Source organism: Bufo bufo, chromosome 1 (assembly GCF_905171765.1).
Source record: "Bufo bufo chromosome 1, aBufBuf1.1, whole genome shotgun sequence".
In the NCBI taxonomy this organism is placed as follows: domain Eukaryota; kingdom Metazoa; phylum Chordata; class Amphibia; order Anura; family Bufonidae; genus Bufo; species Bufo bufo.
Genome location: NC_053389.1, coordinates 747,766,663 through 747,777,723, shown reverse-complemented (window position 1 = coordinate 747,777,723; position 11,061 = coordinate 747,766,663). Strand labels below are relative to the sequence as shown.

Below are 11,061 nucleotides of genomic sequence, written 5' to 3'. Positions count from 1 at the left end.
AAGCGCACCCTCCTTGACCTGCAGCGGCAGAACGGCATCCCCCAACATAGGCTGATATGCGATGTTTCCACTCGTTGGAATTCCACCCTCCATATGTTGGACTGACTATACGAACAGAGAAAGGTCATCAACGATTTCTTGATGATCCAAGCCAGTGGCAGCCAGTGGCAGCTCATGCGTGACACCTGCCATTTACTCAGGGCTTTTGAGGAGGCCACGTTATTTGTCAGTCGCCAGGACTACGTGATGAACAATGTCATTCCACTGCTTCATGTCCTGGAACAGATGCTGGTAAATCTTGCTGGTCAGTCGACTGGAGACGTGGTGCCTAGAAATATGGCGGTAGAGTTTGATACATTTGTCTGTCAAGATCTCTGTTTACAGTCAGTGAACGGGAACATCATTTATCGCAAGGATATGCAAACACCAACCGATGGGGTGTTAACCCACAGAAGTAGGTCATCGGCACGTAGGAGCAGTCATTATTACAGCTCGAGGTATCCTCCCGGAAGATTAACCTCTGCACGTGGACGGTCTGCAATGCGAAGCTTGTCTAAAAGAAAAATCCCGCAGTACACCCCCTTGTAGGAAACTCTTTATCCTGCACAGGCTGCTTTGCTCCTTCAGAAACAATGGACTCTGTACAGTGTGACACCAATGTATAATTTCTCATACACCAGACTGAAAGAGTATTCCAAGCACCTGTCTGCCCACATAGCTGCTGAGAAGCAGAAGGATCTTGCCATTGAAGTGGGCTCAGAGCTGAACCTAAAAGCCACATATTTCTGTTTACCCAGACTCAATAGATAGGACAGAGATCCACTGGCTGTTCTCATACAGATTTCATCCAAGCCTCCACTCACCAAGGCAAGCACAGAAGACCGGATTGTGTGGACAGGTTGGTTCTGCGAGATGTACAAAAAGGACGATCTATTGGAGGTGTTACCTAAGATATTTATTTGCCTCCCGCTCTTCCTATATAATAGTTCCGAGGCGCTCAAGGCTATCGTAGGGACGTGGTTCCAAAGAAACTTTGACTTTTGCTTCGGTAATCTGGTGATCAGTTCTCAGGACCTTACGTGGCTAGCAGCAATGTGGACCAGGTATGACGTGTCTGGATTAGAGATGTCCCGAACTATTCGCCGGCGAACAGTTCTCGGCGAACATCGCTTGTTCACGTTCGCCGCGGTGGGTGAACATATGCGATGTTCGGTCCGCCCCCTATACGTCAGCATTGAGAAAACTTTGACCCTGTACCTCACAGTCAGCAGACACATTCCAGCCAATCAGCATACCCTCCCTCCCAGACCCTCCCACCTCCTATCAAAATGCAAGGACAGCATCCATCTTCGATTCATTCTGAAGCTGCAGTGTTAGTGAGAGCAGGGAGAGTGCTGCTGCTGCTGAATTAATAGGGAAATCGCTAGCTAGGCCAGTGTTCTGTGTCCACTCCAGTCCTCAAAGACTCATCTGATCTGCTGTAAGGACAGCGTCCTGACAGCACCCCAAAAAGCCCTTTTTAGGGCTGGTACATCAGTCTGCTTTTTATTTTATTTTTTCTATATATATTGCAGTTGCCTGCCAGTGTGTGTCAGGCCCACATACAGGGAGTGCAGAATTATTAGGCAAGTTGTATTTTTGAGGATTAATTTTATTATTGAACAACAACCATGTTCTCAATGAACCTAAAAAACTCATTAATATCAAAGCTGAATATTTTTGGAAGTAGTTTTTAGTTTGTTTTTAGTTTTAGCTATTTTAGGGGGATATCTGTGTGTGCAGGTGACTATTACTGTGCATAATTATTAGGCAACTTAACAAAAAACAAATATATACCCATTTCAATTATTTATTTTTACCAGTGAAACCAATATAACATCTCAACATTCACAAATATACATTTCTGACATTCAAAAACAAAACAAAAACAAATCAGTGACCAATATAGCCACCTTTCTTTGCAAGGACACTCAAAAGCCTGCCATCCATGGATTCTGTCAGTGTTTTGATCTGTTCACCATCAACATTGCGTGCAGCAGCAACCACAGCCTCCCAGACACTGTTCAGAGAGGTGTACTGTTTTCCCTCCTTGTAAATCTCACATTTGATGATGGACCACAGGTTCTCAATGGGGTTCAGATCAGGTGAACAAGGAGGCCATGTCATTAGATTTTCTTCTTTTATACCCTTTCTTGCCAGCCACGCTGTGGAGTACTTGGACGCGTGTGATGGAGCATTGTCCTGCATGAAAATCATGTTTTTCTTGAAGGATGCAGACTTCTTCCTGTACCACTGCTTGAAGAAGGTGTCTTCCAGAAACTGGCAGTAGGACTGGGAGTTGAGCTTGACTCCATCCTCAACCCGAAAAGGCCCCACAAGCTCATCTTTGATGATACCAGCCCAAACCAGTACTCCACCTCCACCTTGCTGGCGTCTGAGTCGGACTGGAGCTCTCTGCCCTTTACCAATCCAGCCACGGGCCCATCCATCTGGCCCATCAAGACTCACTCTCATTTCATCAGTCCATAAAACCTTAGAAAAATCAGTCTTGAGATATTTCTTGGCCCAGTCTTGACGTTTCAGCTTGTGTGTCTTGTTCAGTGGTGGTCGTCTTTCAGCCTTTCTTACCTTGGCCATGTCTCTGAGTATTGCACACCTTGTGCTTTTGGGCACTCCAGTGATGTTGCAGCTCTGAAATATGGCCAAACTGGTGGCAAGTGGCATCTTGGCAGCTGCACGCTTGACTTTTCTCAGTTCATGGGCAGTTATTTTGCGCCTTGGTTTTTCCACACGCTTCTTGCGACCCTGTTGACTATTTTGAATGAAACGCTTGATTGTTCGATGATCACGCTTCAGAAGCTTTGCAATTTTAAGAGTGCTGCATCCCTCTGCAAGATATCTCACTATTTTTGACTTTTCTGAGCCTGTCAAGTCCTTCTTTTGACCCATTTTGCCAAAGGAAAGGAAGTTGCCTAATAATTATGCACACCTAATATAGGGTGTTGATGTCACCTAATATGCTTAATTGGTAGTAGGCTTTCGAGCCTATACAGCTTGGAGTAAGACAACATACATAAAGAGGATGATGTGGTCAAAATACTCATTTGCCTAATAATTCTGCACGCAGTGTAGTGTACTGTGCCCACTGCCAGTGCCCACCACTCATATCTGGTGGCACAGTAGCTTGCAGATAAAAAAGTAATACATTTTTTTCTCTGTAATATAAATGTAGTTGCCTGCCAGTGTGTGTCAGGCCCACAGAGTGTACTGTGCCCACTGCCAGTGCCCACCACTCATATCTGGTGGCACAGTAGCTTGCAGATAAAAAAGTAATACAATTTTTTCTCTGTAATATAATTGCAGTTGCCTGCCAGTGTGTGTCAGGCCCACAGAGTGTACTGTGCCCACTGCCAGTGCCCACCACTCAATATCTGGTGGCACAGTACCTTGCAGATAAAAAAGTAATACAAATTTTTCTCTGTAATATAATTGCAGTTGCCTGCTAGTGTGTGTCAGGCCCACAGAGTGTACTGTGCCCACTGCCAGTGCCCACCACTCATATCTGGTGGCACAGTAGCTTGCAGATAAAAAAGTAATAACTTTTTTTCTCTGTAATATAATTGCAGTTGCCTGCCAGTGTGTGTCAAGCCCACAGAGTGTACTGTGCCCACTGCCAGTGCCCACCACTCATACAGTATCTGGTGGCACAGCACCTTGCAGATAAAGAAGTAATACAATTTTTTCTCTGTAATATAATTGCAGTTGCCTGCCAGTGTGTGTCAGGCCCACAGACTGTACTGTGCCCACTGCCCACCACTCATATCGGGTGGCACAGTACCTTGCACGCATAGTACCACTAATCTAAAAAAAAATGACAGGCAGAGGCAGGCCACCCGCAGGGGCCGTCGTGGTGCTGTGATTTCCTTTGGCCCTAGAATAATGCCCAGTGTTCAGAGGCCACGTACCCTGAACTCGAAAAGTTCTGAGGACATAGTTGACTGGCTAACACAGGACACCCAATCTTCTACAGCTTCCGCTCGGAACCTTGATGCACTATCCTCCTCCAGCTCAGCTTCGGGCACCTCTCAAGTTACCACTCGCCCGCCTGCCGCCACCACCAACACTAGCACCACAGCCGCTTCACTTGATCTGTCAGAGGAGTTATTTACACATCAGTTGGAAGAAATAAGTGATGCGCAACCATTATTGCCAGAGGATGTAGATAACAGGGATTTATCTTAGTCAGGCAGCATTACACACATGGACGTTTGGTGTGATGATGATGATGTTGTAACCGCTGCTGCTTCCTTTGCTGAGTTGTCAGATACAAGTGAAGCAGTTGATGATGACGATGTGTCCGTGGATGTCACGTGGGTGCCCCCTTGAAGAGAAGAAGAACAGGGGGAAAGTTCAGATGGGGAGACAGAGAGGAGGAGGAGACGAGATGGAAGCAGGGGGAGGTCGTCGCAAGGAGCTAGTGGCACAGTCAGACAGCATGTATCGGCACCCGGGGTCAGCCATACAGCACGCCAATCAACGCATGCTGTTGCCACCACCAGAATGCCGTCATTGCAAAGCTCAGCAGTGTGGGATTTTTTTTGTGTCTGCCTCTGATAACAGCGATGCCATTTGCAACCTGTGCCAAAAGAAACTGAGTCGTGGGAAGTCCGATACCCACCTAGGTACAACTGCTTTGCGAAGGCACATGATCTCACATCACAAACGCCTATGGGATCAACACATAATGAGTACAAGCAGCACATAAACTCAAAGCCATCATCATCCTCCTGGTCCAGTATCATCAGCCATGTCAACCACTGCTGTCCTCCTTGCCCCCTCTCAACCCTCCGCCACTCCGCCTCTCACCTTCAGCAGTTCCTGCTCATCTGTCCACAGTCAGGTGTCTGTCAAGGAAATGTTTGAGCGTAAGAAACCAATGTCACAGAGTAACCCTCTTGCCCGGCGTCTGACAGCTGGCTTGTCGGAACTCTTAGCCTGCCAGCTTTTACCATACAAGCTGGTGGAGTCTGAGGCCTTCAACACCGCAGTGGAAGGTACCCGGCTGAATTTTTTTTTCACAATAGGCAATCCCCAACCTGTACTCTATTGTGGAAAAGGAAGTCATGGCATGTCTGGCACACAGTGTTAGGGAAAGGGTCCATCCGACCACTAATACCTGGTCTGCAAAGCACGGTCAGGGCAGGTATATCATGTACACTGCGCATTGGGTAAACATGCTGACGACTGCCAAGCATGGAATACGTGGCTCTGCAGAGGAGTTGGTGACACTGCCACAACTTGCAGGCAGGCCTGCTGCCACCTCCTCTACTCCTCCTACTCCATCCTCTTCACTAACCTCCTCGGCTGAGTTCTCTTCTGCTGCTGCGTCTTGCTCCACATCAACTGCACCCCCCCAGCTCCCCAGGGGCTATTCCACATCCCGGAAACGACAGTGTCACGCCATCTTGGGGTTTACTTGCCTGAAAGCAGAGAGATACTCCGGACCAGCACTCCTGTCCGCCCTGAATGCACAGGTGAATCAATGGCTGACCCCGCACCAACTGGAGATCGGCAAAGTTGTGTGTGACAACGGAAGCAATTTGTTGGCGGCATTGAATTTGGGCAAGTTGACACATGTGCCGTGCATGGCACATGTGTTGAATCTGATCGTACAACGCTTTGTGCATTAGTACCCAGGCTTACAGGACGTCCTCAAGCAGGCCAGGAAGGTATGTGGCCATTTCAGGCGTTCCTACACGGCCATTGCGCACTTTTCCGATATTCAGCGGCGAAACAACATGCCAGTGAGGCGCTTGATTTGCGACAGCCCAACACGTTGGAATTCAACACTCCTAATGTTCGACCGCCTGCTCCAACAAGAAAAAGCCGTCAATGAGTATTTGTATGACCGGGGTGCTAGGACAGCCTCTGCGGAGATGGGTATTTTTTTGCCACGTTACTGGACGCTCATGCACAATGCCTGTAGGCTCATGCATCCTTTTGAGGAGGTGACAAACCTAGTCAGTCGCACCGAAAGCACCATCAGCGACATCATCCCATTTGTTTTCGTCCTGGAGCGTTCCCTGCGAAGAGTGCTGGATCAGGCCGTAGATGAGCGTGAAGAGGAAGAGTTGTGGTCACCATCACCACCAGAAACAGCTTTATCAGCATCGCTTGCTGGACCTGCGGCAACGCTGGAAGAGGAGTCTGAGGAAGAGGAGTCAGAGGAGGAATGTGGCTTTGAGGAGGAGGAAGACCAACCACAGCAGGCATCCCAGGGTGCTCGTTGTCACCTATCTGGTACCCGTGGTGTTGTACGTGGCTGGGGGGAAGAACGTACCTTCAATGAGATCAGTGAGGACGAGGAACGGGACATGAGTAGCTCGGCATCCAACCTTGTGCAAATGGGGTCTTTCATGCTGTCATGCCTGTTGAGGGACCCTCGAAAAAAAAGGCTGAAGGAGAACGACCTGTACTGGGTGGCCACGCTACTAGACCCCCGGTATAAGCAGAAAGTGGCTGAAATGTTACCGAATTACCGGAAGTCAGAAAGGATGCAGCAGTTCCAAAACAAGTTAAAAAGTATGCTTTACACAGCGTATAAGGGTGATGTCACAGCACAACGGGAATCTAACAGGGGAAGAGGTGAAAGTAATCCTCCTCCTACCACGACCACGCCGGCAAGGACAGGACGCTTTACAGACGTGTTGTTGATGGAGGACATGCAGAGCTTTTTAAGTCCTACGCATCGCCACAGACCTTCAGGGTCCACCCTTTAGAGAACGACACGACCGACAGGTAGCAGACTACCTCACCTTAACTGCAGATATCGACACTCTGAGGAGCGATGAACCCCTTGACTACTGGGTGTGCAGGCTTGACCTGTGGCCTGAGCTATCCCAATTTGCGATAGAACTTCTGGCCTGCCCCGCTTCAAGTGTCCTGTCAGAAAGGACCTTCAGCGCAGCAGGAGGTATTGTCACTGAGAAGAGAAGTCGCCTAGGTCAAAAAAGTCTAGAGTACCTCACCTTTATTAAGATGAATGAGGCGTGGATCCCGAAGGGACTAACAGTGGGGGATGCATTTGACTAAAAAACGCCTGATGAGATGCCTTGGGCTAAAAATAATCCACACGCTGCTGTATTTACTCTCTGCATGCCGGATGACTTGCGTGACTTCTCCACCACCAACTAGGGTTCAAGCCGCAATGTTTTAGTGCACTTTCTGCCTGGAAAACAGCGGCTGCAACAATACCTGGTTTTTCAGGCATGTGTACATGCCTAATTTTTCTGGCCTCTGGTGCTGCACTGTGGCTGCAAAAACAAAACAAAAAAAGGCACATACATGTGTCAATTCCCCTTTCTGATCGTTACCTTGTTGTGGTGAAGGGGCTTGCATATCACAATGAAGCGATCACCTCTATGGCAATGTTGGCACACCCCAGATGATAAGGTCGTTGCTTCATTGTGAACAGACCAAAAGCGATCGGCTGGATAATTTTGCATAGAAAAAACATACATTTTCTTTGTGATCATCTAAAGTGATCATTAAAGCCTACTAGGCCAACAATGGGCCCACACTGCAGAATCATTGTTTTCTGGGTCACTTAACTGTCACTGAACTACCTCAGCACGACCATAGGCTTTGAAAAACCGCCATCGCCTGCAATCTCCCAAACGTGCGCACGAGCACAGTCATCCCTACACCAAGATTGACGCATAGAGGAATAAAATTTATGTCATGAGTGTGTCAACTATTGACAACTCTTTGCGGTTGTCTAAAATCTATTCGATACACGTCCCCTGACGTAACAGGGATTAAACTGATAAGAATAGTACTACTTAACACACCACTCATATAGGATGGCACAGTGCATTGCACGCGCACGCGCACGCGCAGTGCCCCAAATTGGAAGTAAGAGGACCGACCAACCATCTTTTTCCATCTCCCGGTTCCTAAAATATATTCCATACACCGGCCCCTGATAGGGGACAAAACAGAGATTAAACTGGTAATTTAAAAAAAAGAGGACAGCCTCTGCGGAGCTGGGTATTTTTTGGCCGCGTTACTGAACGCTCATGCACAATGGCTGTAGGCTCATGCGTCCTTTTGCGGAGGTGAGAAACCTGGTCAGTCAAACCCAAGACAACATCATCGACCTCATCCCATATGCATTTTTTCTGGAGCGTGCCCTGCGAAGAGTGCTGGATCAGGCTGTAGATGAGCATGAAGAGGAAGAGTTGTGGTCACCATCACCATCAGAAGCAGCCTTGTCGTCGTCGATTGCTGGACCTGCGGCAACGCAGAGAGAGGAGTCTGAAAAAGAGGAGTCAGAGGAGGAAGGTGGCTTTGAGGAGGTGGAAGACCAACCACAGCAGGCGTCCCAGGGGGCTTGTTGTCACCTTTCAGAGACCCTTGGTGTTGTACGTGGCTGGGTGGAGGAAGAGACCTTTAATGACGTCAGTGAGGACAAGGAACGGGACATGGCTAGCTTGGTATCCAACCTTGTGCAAATGGGGAGTTTGCGGTTGTGCAAATGGACTGTTTGCGGTTGTTTGTGGTGCGTTAAACGGGGAGTTTGGTCTATCAGAGTTTGGTCTGTCACTGTGAAGCGGGCGTAACCCTTACACTACCTGATCAATACAACATCATACCTGATGTTTTAAAGCACGTTATTCCAAACAATTTAGGAATGTTAGGTGATTTATGCCCTTTATGGATTAAAACCCGACTCTGCGTAAACTACGTAATTTTCCATGGAAGTTTTTCCATGGATCCCCCTCTGGCATGCAACAGTCCAGGTGTTAGTCCCTTGAAACAACTTTTCCATCACTATTGTGGCCAGAAAGAGTCCCTGTGGGTTTTAAAATTTGCCTGCCTATTGAAGTCTATGGCGGTTCACCCGTTCGCGAACATTCGCTGAAATTCGCGTTCACCATTCGCAAAGCGAAAATTTTATGTTCACGACATCTCTAGTCTGGATCAGTGTCGGCCACAGAGCTTGTTTTCTCTGTGCCCGTCAAACCTTGCATGGACATTTCTTATGCCATCAAGAGGACTTCAAGACTTTACGAAATGATATTCATAAATCAAAGGACGAGGTCACGTTGGAGGAAGTGGACATTTTTTTCCAATGTCTTTACTCGCAGTTTTTCAGACACTTTAGAATCCACTTATCAGCAACCCAGCTCGTCAAGGTGATGACATCTGTGGCATCAGCGCATTGTGAAGGAAAAGTTCCTCAGTAAGGATTACCTAATCCAAGTGCTGGAATTCATCATGGAGCTGGCCATCAATAACATCCAGTATTGAACACATGGTCGACTCTCATCTCGGACCTTGTCCACAATGTTCAGGACCCCCCGGACGTCTTACATGTCTTAGACATGATCCCTGCAGTGCTTACTACATGTTATACCGCGTCTTACCGTTCTGTTACCGTGGCTGTGAGACCTGCACATACTGTACTAAGGCTTATTTATAAAGATTTTCGGGTGTTGCCTGTACCGACCAGTTACCTTGCAGCTATTTTTCCTAAAAAAATAAATAAAATACCTTTCAAAAATTGGCTGTAAAGAAGGATCATTTTTAAGCAATTATTTTATTTTTGTCATCCCTCTAATGTATAAAGTTCCCTTATAACCCTTACAACATCAATCCACCACTCACCCCAAATTCCAAAGTATCTATGTTCTCATGACAATAACCCCGAATCAGATACATTGATGTATCAAATGCAATGTGAAACTTGTTGCAATTCTTATCATCAACTTTAATAAAACTGTATTATCAGTGAGGCCGTTTGAAGTAGTGATATTAATCATGGAAACATGTGTAGCCCTGCTCTACAATACATGGAATATGCCTGCCACAAAAATAAAGTAAAGTTTTGATCTGTTCATTCTTTCCATGGTCTAAGAAAGACGCAGGAGAGCTAAGAAGATCAAATGAACTGCGATATCCTCTAAACGCATCTGAACGACTTGTATCACGTCTTCTAATTACGGCATTACTTCAATTTGTAGAAGCATCTGTTGCATATGTTCCTTCTAATTGTCAGGGAGCAGCTGCCTGGAAGGAAAGTGTAAAAGGGGGAATATTACTCACCAATATTTATGCAAATATTGATACTTAATATTCATAAATAGGAGGAGCCGTCTATTGATAACTCCGCCTATTTATACCTTTATATAATAATAACAATACCTTCACTATGCCTTACACTGATCGCTACACTAGCTGCATGCGCCTTACTAACTAACTATCGCCAATAACTACACGTTACCGACGGATACAAATATAACAGTATTTATTAACAATACACTACGCAATACATTTACAATACAGCACTAGATATACAGTACTCAACTACACTACACAGTCCCAATTCCACCCACAAACTAACTATACGATACACACATTCAATATTAACAGCCCACCCACCTAGTACTATAAACTATCCCTATGGGGTAGACGAAGGTTGACGGTGGTCTTACTAGAGTGTAAGCCAACCATAAAGCATAAATATACCGCGGGAGGTGATTAGGGTAAATCAGGGAAGGGATTTATCAGGGGTAATAAGGGGTAGGGTACCAGGGGTATATAGGTTAGGGTTACCAGGGGTATATAGGGTAGGGTACCAGGGGTATATAGGGTAGGGTTAGGGTTACCAGGGGTATATAGGGTAAGGTTACCAGGGGTATATAGGGAAGGGTTATAGTGAGTGAGAGTAGTGGGGTATATAGAGTAGTGGGGTATATAGGGAGTGAGAGTAGTGGGGTATATAGTGGGGTATATAGGGAGTGAGAGTAGTGGGGTATATAGTGGGGTATATAGGGAGTGAGAGTAATGGGGTATACAGTGAGGGTGAGCGTAGTGGGGTATATAAGGAGTAATAGGGGGGTATCAGAGGGGTACTTAGGTATAATGCTCGTTGTCCAGGGGTTGCTCGTTCGTCCAGGGATGATCCTCTCCGGCTGGGGCTCTGTACAGAAGTGCCTCAGCGTAGCGCCGCCTGACTATTTAAGTTTGGCGGCGCTCGCTCCCGAGGCAGCACGTCCG

At 46.9% G+C, this 11,061-nt stretch overlaps 1 pseudogene; it reads left to right on the top strand.

The window, feature by feature from the left end:
* The first annotated feature begins 417 nt into the window (after positions 1-417).
* LOC120987206 lies at positions 418-9,312 on the top strand (annotated as a pseudogene).
* The last annotated feature ends 1,749 nt before the right edge of the window (positions 9,313-11,061 follow it).